Source organism: Manduca sexta, chromosome 4, assembly GCF_014839805.1.
Source record: "Manduca sexta isolate Smith_Timp_Sample1 chromosome 4, JHU_Msex_v1.0, whole genome shotgun sequence".
In the NCBI taxonomy this organism is placed as follows: domain Eukaryota; kingdom Metazoa; phylum Arthropoda; class Insecta; order Lepidoptera; family Sphingidae; genus Manduca; species Manduca sexta.
The window spans coordinates 10,298,895-10,312,346 of NC_051118.1; the positions used below are offsets into that span (position 1 = coordinate 10,298,895).

Genomic DNA, 13,452 nt, shown 5'->3' on the forward strand with positions numbered 1-13,452 from the left:
ATTATATGTTTCATCTCCAATTTAGGACAGAACAAAGTAATTAAATAGGAAGTAAAATATACACAGTTCCGGACTTCAGAAATCAAATCAAACTATTGCAAATGTAACCAGTAAATCTCAGTTAGGACCCAGATCGCGAAATATGCAAATGTATGCAAGCCCTTTGTCTCGTAGCGTCGAATGAAGACTCTCCAACTATGATAACCAAATTCATAATTCATGATATTGTTTTTAGCTGAATTGGGCATTGCTCACTGGTTTATGGGCGTTTAGTTTTCATTTGCATACATTAAGTTGGTAAGTTGTATGAGAGTTTTGTGTACGAGTTTGTCTGTATATTTTGGCTATATCGGCTTTTTGACGTTCAATAGTAATTTAATATAATCATAATATCAGCCCTGTATTATACTGTCCCATTGGGCACGGGCCTCATCTACTACTGAGAGGGATTAGGCCTTAGTCCACCACGCTGGCCTAGTGCGGATTGGTAGACTTCACAATCAAAATTTCTATAGAGAATTTCTCAGGTTTTTAGGTTTTTCTCAGGTATGCAGGTTTCCTCACGATGTTTTTCTTCACCTTTAAAGCAAGCGATAATTCACAAAGAATACACACATGATTTTAGATAAGTCAGAGGTGTGTGCCCTTGAGTTTGAACCTGCGAACATTCGTCTCGACAGTACGTTCTATACCCAACTAGTGTGTCGCCGCTTTTTAAATAATGAATTACCAACTTTTTATGAAGTTTTGTTTATAGGAAATCAGTGATGTATCTATAAAATTATTGTTTTTATGAAACATGACATTAATTCCTCAGAGTGCGTTGATCGGTATTGCAAATTAATTTGTAAAATATAAATGAACGATATAGTCATTATTGTTTGCTGGTGGTAGGATATATTTTATATCCGTCCAGATAGCGACCACCGTACACAAGGTGTTAAAACCCGCCATAGTGGCCCACGTAAGTGTGTCGCTCCGGGATCAGACTGTGTATATCCGGTTCCAACGGGCCGGCATAATTTTGTCGACTGACGAGGACTTTTTTCGAACGGTTTGAAAATATTCAATTAATATTTGACTGAAAAGCGATAAAAGCCTAGTTGGGTGTGTATATTCGGTTCCAGGCCAGTTTAATCGTGTCGACTGGCGAGGGGTGATTATCTTTCATCAGTAAACATTCTGTTGAACCCCACTCCACTTACCATCAGGTGCAGTGGGGTCTTTGCTGTACACGTAAAAAAATCAATTGTGAAAAGTAATAAACAGAGGTGCTTCAGTCAACGAGTTCTAAATCATAATTTAACTTAAATTCCCCTCAGCATTTGCTCTTCTAAAAGCGTTTAGACTCCAGTGTAAACAAGTGATAAAGTGCCAGACCTGGCGTTTAACTTGCGTGTAAACAGCGCCTTAGATAAGTGCCTTTACGATACCCCTTCGTCCCAATTTCGTTAATCTACATAAACTGTCAGCGATTTTACTTAGTCTGGGAGTCGACGAATACTCATTTATTTAAAAAAATATATTTGTTATTGAAATAGTGATAGCCTAGTTGGAAGTGGAACGGACTGCCGAAACGAATGTCCGCAGGTTTAAAACCCTAGGGCACACACCTCTGACTTTTCTAAAAAATCATGTGCACGTATTCTTTGTGAATTTATCGTTCGCTTTAACGGTGAAGGAAAACATCGTGAGGAAACCTGCACATCTGAGAAGTTCTTCTATAGAAATTTCAAAGGTGTGTGAAGTCTACCAATCCGCACTAGGCCAGCGTGGTGGACTAAGGCCTAATCCCTCTCAGTAGTAGAGGAGGCCCGTGCTCAGCAGTGGGCAAGTATATAATACAGGGCTGATATTATTATTATTATTAGATGTATAATAGAAATTACCACTATTTATTAAGGTAAAGCCCTGTAGAGCTTAAAGCTTAGCTGTTAAGCTCCCGGTACATATCAGGAGCTTTATCGAAACGTCTCGAAGCGACGAGTCGTGTGAAATTATTATACGCGGTGAGGTGACAGCACTTGTACGAGGGCACGTAATTTTACCAAATAATTTGATCTCGTTTTCAATTCCTCTTGAACTTTGATATTTACTATAACAACTAAAATTTATTAGAAGAATTAAAATTACCTGTTTTAAGTGTTATTGGGTTTTTTCTCAATATCAACTTGGATTCAGGAATATGTAAATAGGATCGCCGCCTAACACTTTATGGGACGGAAAACACATGGCTAAAATTTGGTGCCTTTGTTGCAACTCTATCTACTCTTTCGAGGGTAAAGGCGTGATGTGTATTCGTTTGTTTGTAATTGTTAAAAAATCCACATAAACATTGCCTGTAATAAGAATCAAACAGTGTCTCATCACGTCTATAGCATAAAAGCAAGCTAAAACGTAGAGGCAATTTTTTACCTAATTTACCACAACAAGGACCTTTCCCTCACGCCTGTTAAAATTCGCTTGCCTCGACAATGTCGGCGGTTTTAAATTTATTTTAGCTTTCAATATATTGGAATCCATAACCGTACACATCATGGATATGTATGAATACCATTACCAGATAATAGAAACTTTTTTTTATTGCATAAGCCTGCACAATGTTGATCGAGCTTTGTTCCGTTGCGTCGTCGACGTACATTCTCTTTCAAATATTAATGCAAGTTCACATAGCAGTTTTGTTTTTAATATTCTATTTTTAAAAATTGTTTTAAATGACTTCTTGAAAAATCTAGCCAGTTTTAATAATCACCAAAAAGTTTTAATATCTTTATTATGGATGTTTATGGCCGGTGACTATTTTCTATATTTGTCCTTTTTACTATGAGTAAAAGCTTGATAGAAGCCGAGTAAACTATACATTTTCAACTTTCACGATGTTTGATGAGTCAATAATCCACAGATAGTCTTTAGTTTATTAAAAATGTATTTAAGGCAAAAGAAACAGAAACAAAGGATGCCACTGTTCTTAAAAATCTAATATTGGAGTAAAAATTCCTGTACAGTGAATATTGGGAATAATAAGCTACATTCAGTTGCGAGAAGGCGTGTGACATTCCCAATTTAATACGAATCAGTTGTTCGACAGTTGATACGAAAATCAGGTTTTTTTTTCGAGTTTTGTTAGAAGTGTTTCTATCCTAGTTGGAAATGGAGTTACAATTATGTAACACTGCATCACGCCAGTATCTTCGTAGGGGTAGACAGATTTTCAATCGGGAATCCATTTTTAGCCAAGTGAAGATACGATAGGGGTGTGCATATCGTTATATCGAGATCAAATTCCAGACTCCGGATATTCTCTCTCCCCTGATATTCAGCAAAAAAAATCCCATTTATTTTGCTTGATCCAGAATTCGATCGCGCAACTCAGTGTACTATTGTACTTAGCATGTAATTCACATATGCCACCAAGGCATTTAATAATATAAGGTACATTTATTTTAACTCAGTAAAATGTAACAACAGTCAATAATAAACAAAACGTTGCTTATTACATCCTTTTGACGAAATTAAAACTGAATAAAAAGGAAGAAAGAAAAGAAAGGAATAATTAAAAGAAAAGAAAAGAGAGCAAAAGACGAGGAAAGAAAAAGAAAGAAAAGAAAAGAAAGGAAGGAAAGGAAGGAAAGGAAGGAAAGGAAGGAAAGGAAGGAAAGGAAGGAAAGGAAGGAAAGGAAGGAAAGGAAGGAAAGGAAGGAAAGGAAGGAAAGGAAGGAAAGGAAGGAAAGGAAGGAAAGGAAGGAAAGGAAGGAAAGGAAGGAAAGGAAGGAAAGGAAGGAAAGGAAGGAAAGGAAGGAAAGGAAGGAAAGGAAGGAAAGGAAGGAAAGGAAAGGAAAGGAAGGAAAGGAAGGAAGGAAGGAGAGGAAGGAAAGGAAGGAAAGGAATGGAAAGGAAAGGAGGAGGAGAAGGGGAAGGAGAAGGAGAAGGAGAAGGAGAAGGAGAAGGAGAAGGAGAAGGAGAAGGAGAAGGAGAAGGAGAAGGAGAAGGAGAAGGAGAAGGAGAAGGAGAAGGAGAAGGAGAAGGAGAAAGGAGAAGGAGAAGGAGAAGGAGAAGGAGAAGGAGAAGGAGAAGGAGAAGGAGAAGGAGAAGGAGAAGGAGAAGGAGAAGGAGAAGGAGAAGGAGAAGGAGAAGGAGAAGGAGAAGGAGAAGGAGAAGGAGAAGGAGAAGGAGAAGGAGAAGGAGAAGGAGAAGGAGAAGGAGAAGGAGAAGGAGAAGGAGAAGGAGAAGGAGAAGGAGAAGGAGAAGGAGAAGGAGAAGGAGAAGGAGAAGGAGAAGGAGAAGGAGAAGGAGAAGGAGAAGGAGAAGGAGAAGGAGAAGGAGAAGGAGAAGGAGAAGGAGAAGGAGAAGGAGAAGGAGAAGGAGAAGGAGAAGGAGAAGGAGAAGGAGAAGGAGAAGGAGAAGGAGAAGGAGAAGGAGAAGGAGAAGGAGGTTTATTCTTACATAAATTTCAGAAGCAAATCCTGAGAAAATTTTGTATTTGAGAAAAAAGTTCGTATAATTGTAGCACTATCTATGATCGATCTAAAACTATGTTGCAAAACACAAATATGCTGGAATCTGCTGGTTCAATAAGACAACACATTACTTCTTAAGAAAACTATATTGACACACTTCCAGCAATATTAAAGAACATTAAACTGAAATTGGAAACGTGTATACCGCGTTTTGCAGGATACTTAGCACCAGGTGTGCGCTGAACTTCTAGTACATTAAAATTGTATAAAGATGGTTTCTTACAGTAAGCAAATTTTGTAGCAAATATTTCCGTTTACGAGGGCGAATCCGTCTGTTTGCAATTACAAAGCTTTCTAAGTAAAGGACAGCTTTGTTTTAAATATGGCGTTTAGGTAAGTATGTGATTTTTTTAACTCATTTATGGCTATCAATGTTATCCTTCCATTAGAACAGGCGTTATTGCAAAAAGGTTAATATGTATCTGTAGATGGAATAGACCCCTGACTATTATTCGAAAAATTATGTTTTATTTTATTCTTGTAGTGACTATATTAGGCATGGTGCAGTTCACGATAGTCGCTCAAATTATGCCGGTCGTATTATTGGACCATGGCCGATGGATGTATTCCCTGGGCCATTTACTATGGTGCGTTTTTCATAGTACATCATCTACTACTCAATCAGTAATAAAAATAACTTTAGGTTCCTTCCTAAGTAAAAGAAATTCAAATGTAATACAACGTAAATAATTAAACTTCATCTCAGTTCCGTACAGGAGTTTCAAAGTAAGATTTCGTAGAAACAAGGCCATTCAATTACGGAATAATGTCCAATAAGTCAATACGGCACCGCTCCAACTGTATTGAATGTACAGTGAAGCGAGAATTGGAAACTTGCACGATTTGGTGTAAGTATGAACGTTGGAACGACATCGCCAGATGTGCGCTGCTCTCCTGGTACATTGAAAGTCATATTGTTGAGTTTTCGTAGCTTATGAAATTTAAATTTTGAAGTTTATTTCCTGGGAAATAGTCCCTTTCTTATAAATAGTCTCTTGCCCTCCTGGAGTATGACATAACGAACACGATAATGCGTTTCGTTTAATTATGACATTTGTGATTCGTGGAGAGAGAACGCGTAAATCATGTTTGTCTCTCAGCCAATCACAATGTAACGACACGGACTTTCGTGACGAGTTTTTTCACATATTAAAGTAGCAGTCACTGTTTTAATCCTTTTTTAAATAAAGACAAAAGGGTGGTAAGAATAAATAACATTGACTACTTACATAGATAAAATTTATCACACCAATATTTATAAATACATTCGTATACCGGCAGCGAGATTACAATTTTTCTTGTATGCATGATCTCTAGTGCTTAATATCGGGTACAGTGGAGTCACTTTCCCATGCCCGAAGACGAACAGACCTCTTCAGTGTTATTAACATGAGTCTTTTTGAATCGTTACTATTGCAAATTCTTGAAACATATCTAAGATATAGTTAGGAATTAACATAATTTATCGAATGTTCTTTATTGAGTTAAATGAGTGCGCCTAACTAAATCACTGATACTCAAACCGAATATGTTAATACCTTATGTAGTAGTCAGGTTTTAGCCAATATTTTTAATAGATACAATAGGCCGTCTAGGCCGGAAAGGTCTTAGAGACAAGGTTTGATAGCTTGTAATAGGCCTGGATATTTTGGGATTGGAATGAAAATTTCCTTTATGAATACAATTGAAGACAAAACTGATATGTTCTATTTTAAATTTAAAACAACAAACAAATACACGCCTTTATTCCTGAAAGATTAGACAGAGGTTCAACCACTTTTCATCGTGTATTTTCTGACCCATAATATATAGAATAGATAGCGTTGAGTCCATCGCCATAATGGTCATAAACTCCAGACTTCAGGGTTATACTGAGCAGAAAAATAAAATATCAGTTTGGCAGACCCGGGACAATAGAGTGGTGATCGTACTGATCGCCAAAAGAGTAAATTCACCAGTCAATAAAACTATTGATGACAGATTAAGGAAGAAATAACAACGTAAAAGAAACATGTTTCCTTTTGGAGTCAAAGAGATAAAGGTCGCAGGAAGTTGTTGGATTCAGACAGCTTTCAACAGGTCTGTGTGGAAATATTGGAGAACACTTATATTTATCACTGCTTATATAGTGGCTGACTATTAAAGAAAAAAATATACAAAGCATAATGCTGGATTCAAAAATAATGTATTCGAATATTATCATAAGTTTCAAATTCTAACTTGTCATTAAGTTAATACTTGGCAACATTGTGCCTTCTACTGTTTATCTTTAACATGTTAAGTTATATATAACTAGCCGTATAAATCAGGTTAATTCACTTCATTTGTTTAACAAACTTCGTGGGAGAGAAAGGGAGGCACTTACATTGCATAAAACGGGAGAGACAGTGACGGAAAACAATGGAGCTGGAAGGTATGCTCACAGTTTGTGGACCGCACAAAGGATTCGGGGTCGCCATGTTAAATACGTTATCAATTCCGAATATTTCCGGATTTTTTTAGGAATCATTTTAAAGATATTTTAGTTTGATGCAGCGAAGTTTAGAGGAAAGTGTTGCCAGAAAATATATGACTGATTTTTAAAATTGTGATTTTTACTTTTTATTCTTCATAAAAATTGTGTATTTAGGTATACATTGATATATGCTTATTTCAGCAAAAATATAATTAGAAAGGAGGGAATTGGGCATTAATGAAATGCAATTTCAAGGAACCGCTTCCAACTCTGGCAATACAATACTGAAAGAAAATCGCCGGGAAAAGGGGAGCTCGCCCGAACGCTTCAGTCGGTCGCGGGAGCTCGATCGAGACGGCCGGGCTCGATCGATCAACTAAACAGAACAATCGAATTAAATTCGAACAAATGCATTAACCTCACATAAATTAAAAATTAATAAGTTTTTAATTCGAACAAAATATTACATGCCAGTAATACGTTCAATTCGTTAGTGTTCCAATTTTAAAATGAAACTAGGTTGTGAGAGTGCACAGGATCGGTTGGCAAAAGAGGGATATTGTTAAAAATAGGCTGTTTTCACACAGTTGTAAAGGGCAGGTGAGTTTTTCCTTGCCTTATTATTTATGGATAGGCTTTTTCTACGTGCCGCCGGTGAAATTGTCCGGGGACCGCGTTACGTGAAGCATGTTGACAATATAATAGAATTTTTAGAGGAATAAATAAATAATGCTCAAGTGTCCTCTTTTTCAATACTTATTACTGGTAATTAAATGTGGTAAGAATGTTTCTTGAATGGGAATATTTTGTGTACGGGCTATTGAGAAAAAACATTAAACTACGTTCTTCTTTTACAGCAGTTTATTTTTTTTTATTATTATAAATTGTATGATTTTCATTTTACTAATAAGTATAGGATGGAAGGCAGTTACAAGAAACATCAGTCAATATGTTGCGCAAATTTTTAAAATATTAAAAAAATATGTATATTAAAAAGAAATAGTTTTTTTAACTAATCATAATTTTTAATAATATAACTTATTTTGTGGTCGGGCAATTATATATTTGTATTATTGTTACCAAATTATATGTAAGGAATCTAGAGCACTGTTAATGTCGCTTAAATTAATTATGTTTAAAATTCAATTTATATTATACATTCTGTTGTTCTTCTATTGTATTTATGAGTAAAAATGACAAATGTAAAATATTAAATCTATTGAATAAACACTTAGGGTACATTTTATAATATTATATTATTTATAGTTTACACAATATTTGAGGGATTTTGTTATCATTATTTTTGATCGATGTTATATAACTTTGAATCTTTATAGAATACATGTCAAAATTGTAGTTAATCATCGGATATTTTTATCATGTAATTTTCTTATTATTAATGGTTATTGATTGAAATTTTGGTGTTTCTAAATAAATGTCGCAAGTTTGAAAAATACCACCAGACTTCCCAAGAAGAGGCGAAATGAATTACAATAAAGGAGGTTTTATGAACAATACTATATGCTGGGCCATTTTAATTAACAGAAAAAAATATTCACTCGTACGGTAAAAAAGAAACAAATTTCAATTGTTTTTTTTTTATAATCGGCCAGTTTATTTACAAGGGCTGATTTTTCAATCATCAGATAATATTTGTCCTCAGGATAACAGTAATAAATGACGTATTTAGTTGTCTGTCTCACTTTTATGTACACAGTATAGTAATTTATTTAGTGGATAAATTTTACTGACGAATGAAAAATTAACCCTAATTTGACGATGATCTGACGATCGAAATACAACCTGCGGTAAATTAAAATATATTTACATGCAGTTACTATGTAGGCCGAGGGAACGAACTAACTACGCCTTCGAATGTGGGTCAAAACTACACGTCAAACGTATTATACGCAACCGAAGTACTAGGGGAACATAAATCGCGAAAGCTTCCTAATTCAAAGCAAGTCGGCGCACGGCACGAGCACCGAGTGTAATTACTTCCTGCAGGAAGCGCAGCGTGTGGAATACGTACCTGTACTACCAGGCGTTCGTAAATACAAACAAGTTATAAACGACAGGTGGAATTAGTGCACGAAACTTGCTATAACTGAAAATGAGTTTATAAAAGCGTATATCATATAAAAAACATTAAGATATTTGTTGATATTTTCGTTTAGACATTCATTAATCTAAAGAAAGATTAAAGACAATATTAATTTATGTTCTCTACTGCATGAATGATTAATAAATGTCAGCCATTTAACTGTCTTACCACGAAAGTACCAGGCTGTCATAAATCCACAGATGTAATTAAAGCCGTTCTCCGCGGCTCTGCGCCAGTTGGTGGTGCTGCGCGGATTTTGTTTGATTACTCCATTTCCGCCACGTCGGGTCGTGATGTATGGCATTACATATAGATGCGGTATAGCGCAGATAGTTTTAATCAATCATTCTTGATCACCCTCTGTATGTCTGGAAGGTGTTTTTTTTATACGTCAAAACTATATAAATTCTATACCGATTCTCTGTAAAATTACTAAATCTATAGATATTATAAAACAAAATTCCTTTTTCTTGGTTTGTATGTTCTTGATTTTTATATATTTTGGTATGAGCTCTAAGACCCTGGTAAGGTATAGGCTACTTTCTACATACATAACATCACGCATTTATCCCCGAAGGGCTATGCAGAGGCGCAACTAAGGCACCCACTTTTCGCCAAGTATGTTCCGTCCCATGATGTGATAGGGGGCTACTTTCTATCCCGGGAAAATATATAGCGGGACATTTATCCCGCAAAGCTCCTTCACACGGGTGAAGCCGCGAGCAAAAGTGTAGTTGCACCTAAAAGACGAAAGTACTTGTTATAATCGAGCGTTAAAAGAATTAAGGTCGATTTTCCAAGTATCAAGTCAATTTTATTTGACAGCTATCGTATTATACGGCTAATGTAAATATTGTTCTTTTATACCATTTATTTCGGAGCATACGCTAGAACGTGACTATTGTATTTGGTCGGCTTATACATTTATGCTACACGAGTCTTTACTCAGAAGTTGTGAAACAAACCCTTTCAAATATTCGTAAATGCCAGTCCTAATTCGACATTTGCAAGATGGCTTGCTGCTATTGTGGCCTATAATACATTTTGAAGTCACGTTTAATTTTTGTTATCTTTATTGCGTAAGAAAATAATGCTCAAAATTAAATATAGTAACACCGACATAAACATTTGTTTTCGTTTATATTTCTAAATAGGGAAAAAAATTCGATGAAACCTAAACCACCAGAATTTAATTTCCCACCTAGATGGAGCCACAGTAGCGCGTAAATGACCATTTCACACAAATTTCCAGTCTGTAGTAGCCTTTATTTTAAAAAGCGACAGAAATCAAAACACATGATATGGTCCACGCATTTAATGCAAAATATGATAATGAATGGATTTCAAATTTACATTTTTAAATCACGAATTGCAGCGACTTATTCCACAATTATTTCTCAGCTGCACTCTTCCGAAACAGGCTTATATCTTGTAGACTATTAGGATTATAAAGAAGTATCACTGACGCAAACTCTTGCTATTCATATTCATAAAGCTAGGATTACACTTGTAAATAAGTGTTAACGCTTACATAAATTAAGCGAGCGTTTGAGCGCTGACTGACTCGGAGTTATGTGCGCCTGGTAGCGTTAATGTATTCCAGAAAGCATTATCATTGTTAATGTAACGCTGAAAGTCTTGTTTACTGAAATTATGCTCCCACGCAATACATACATACATAAATAACATCACGCATTTTATCCCCGAAGGGGTATGCAGAGGCGCAACTAGGGCACCCACTTTTGGCCAAGTATGTTCCGTCCCATGATGTGATAGGGGGCGAGCCTATCGCCATATCGGGCACAAATTCCAGACTCCGGGCTGATAATGAGCAGAAAAACCCAAAATATCACTTTGCCCGACCCGGGATTCGAACCCAGGACCTCAGAGCGCTATTGTACCGGACATGCAATACAACTACGCCACCGAGGCAGTCCCACGCAAAGATAAAGAGGAAAGTCCCATTTTTTTTTTCTTTGAAGATCCTATCGCATTCTATTTGCGAGCTATTTGTTGCCGTTTCTATGTAACCTAACAAAAAAATTATTTATGAATTCTCGCTGTCGTATTTCTGCATGTCATTTAATATTTCATTTTCCTCGTAAATAATTCAAAAGAAAAGTTTCCAGAGTACGTATATTAATATAATCTGCGAATGAAAAATTTAATTATCATCATACTTATATAACTGAAAATAATATAATAGTAAAAGTAATTATGTACGAAATTCGTGGCAATTATCTAAGATTTATATAGGTATCATAGATAGACCTGGAATTGTCTTTATGTATGAGTGTAAATTAAACAACCAAAAAAAGTATTTATTTTAAACGTGAACTATTTTATTACTCCAATGCTCTCGAATTCACATTACAATAGTGTCATACTCAATAACAACTAGTATTAATTCAATGCCACCTCCGCAAATTAAACTGGAGCCCTAGTTTCCAATCCCCTTAGTTCGAAATTTGAAATATCGACGCAGTTGACGAGCCTCGAGCGATGCGTCGCGCTTCGCTTAATTCCCGGGCGACAGACTGCATGTATTTCTTGATGGAGCATTGGATGCGACATGTGAACTACATTCGTTGTTTCATGTTTTCCTGTTACCTTCTGTTTTTTTGTTCACGAATGTAAAGAATCGAAGTTCATTCAGCCATGAGGCTGTTGTTATTTGTTGTCTTTTGACTTTGCTGCATACAGATAGATTTTAATGAAATCTTTTTCCTATAGCGATTATTATAGGTAAATTGATAATTGATAATTGTATGATTTTATTGTGACTTATAAGAGGAAATACACAATACACATTAACTTATATAATTTAAATGGATGTGAGACGTGGGTAAAATTTAATAAAGTAAAACGTTTAAATACTAAATGTGATTAATCGATTATCCATAGACAAGAATAGTTTTATATAAATATTTGTGTGATATAAAACTGCATCAGGGGCGTAGTTAGCTTTCATATTATATATTAGTCTATGAAGGTTACGTGCGCGGAAGGACAGTGAGATTTGCGCTTTGAATCTCTGGTCGGGCAAAGTGATATTGGGTTATTTAAAGAAAAATAATATTTTACACAGTATTAACCCGGGGACTTGAATTTGTGAAATAGTAGGCTCGCCTCCTACCACTGAGGACAGAACAAACATGGCTGAAAATGGATGTCCTGGTTTTTGCACTTCTACTAACCCCGTCGGGGAAAAATGCGTGATGTATGTTTGTTTTTCTTGGCAACAAGTTGACTATGTCTGTGCAACTCCTAAGGGATATTTATAACATATATTTGGTACAGATACTAAGGTAAATAACCATAAATATTCCAGCCTCTTTGTCAGCGCCATCTAGTTACGAGAGTAAACAAATACTTTTGTTACGTCCTTATTTCTCAGTGAGTTACAAACAAGTCCGTTAGATTTCCCAACAGGCGTATCTAGCACCATAATAAATAACTGCCAAAGGTAATCTCGATGGGAATTAGCTTTTCTTCAAGGAAATATATTTTATTAAGGATCTTTGTATTGAAGGCATACTTTATCTACCAGTATGTTTGCTAACTAGTACCTTTTTATATGTAGCTAACAGTGTTGAGAATCTGTGGTGGGGTTTCTGCAAATGTCAGGTTGACGTGTGACAGCTGTCAAGTATGACAGTTGACATTTAAATAACGGAGCTCCGCCTTTCTCGTCTCTCCTGCTGCGCTTGGTCTCTGGTCAATGGTTTTTAATGTAACCAAAATATAAATAAAAATAAATCATTTGAACACGAAAAGTATTATTAAAAATAGCCGCGTTACTACATTATACGCTCTGTACGATTTTTTTGTCAAAAAACCGCGAGATAATCCTATCATAGCATACATTTTATTCCGAAATAGTATTTATGTAGTGGCACAGCTAGATTTTTATTAAAGTATTTTCTATTTAAAATCTTTCATACAAGTGAAAACACATCTAAAACGAAAAAAATAGAAATGTTCATTCTTCATCATTTTCTTGAGAACAAAGTATTCCACATAAATTTTTAATAACATTTCTGAAGGATTGTCTTTATGTTCAGTGATTTTGTAATACGCCCCGCGAAGGCGTACAACAAATGTAGCACATGAGGGCTCCGAGAGTAAGTGACATATTTATGTCGAATTGTTGCTTTCGCGTTGTTTCGTATTTTTTATGTATTTTAGACTCCGCGCAAAAGTCAACTTGTTGCCGTTAAACATTACTGTAGGTATTTTCTTGCCCTCACACCCACTACTACTCCTGTAAGCCAGGATCAGCAGTGGTACGCATTTTGCCACCAAAAGGTGAAGCTCGATGAGTCTCAGGAAACACTTACGAGTGTTCACACATCCCGCAACGAAATTAATCAAAT

The 13,452-nt window shown here is 35.8% G+C and overlaps 1 protein-coding gene across 1 annotated transcript in view; it reads left to right on the forward strand.

Moving 5' to 3' along the window:
* The first annotated feature begins 7,316 nt into the window (after nt 1-7,316).
* The window catches only part of LOC115450566 (inactive dipeptidyl peptidase 10), a 179,553-nt gene continuing 173,417 nt past the window's right edge, over nt 7,317-13,452 (forward strand). Inside the window, exon 1 of the mRNA XM_037442593.1 lies at nt 7,317-7,572. The gene's annotated coding sequence lies outside the window, so the exon portion shown is untranslated. The remainder of the gene's footprint in view (nt 7,573-13,452) is intronic.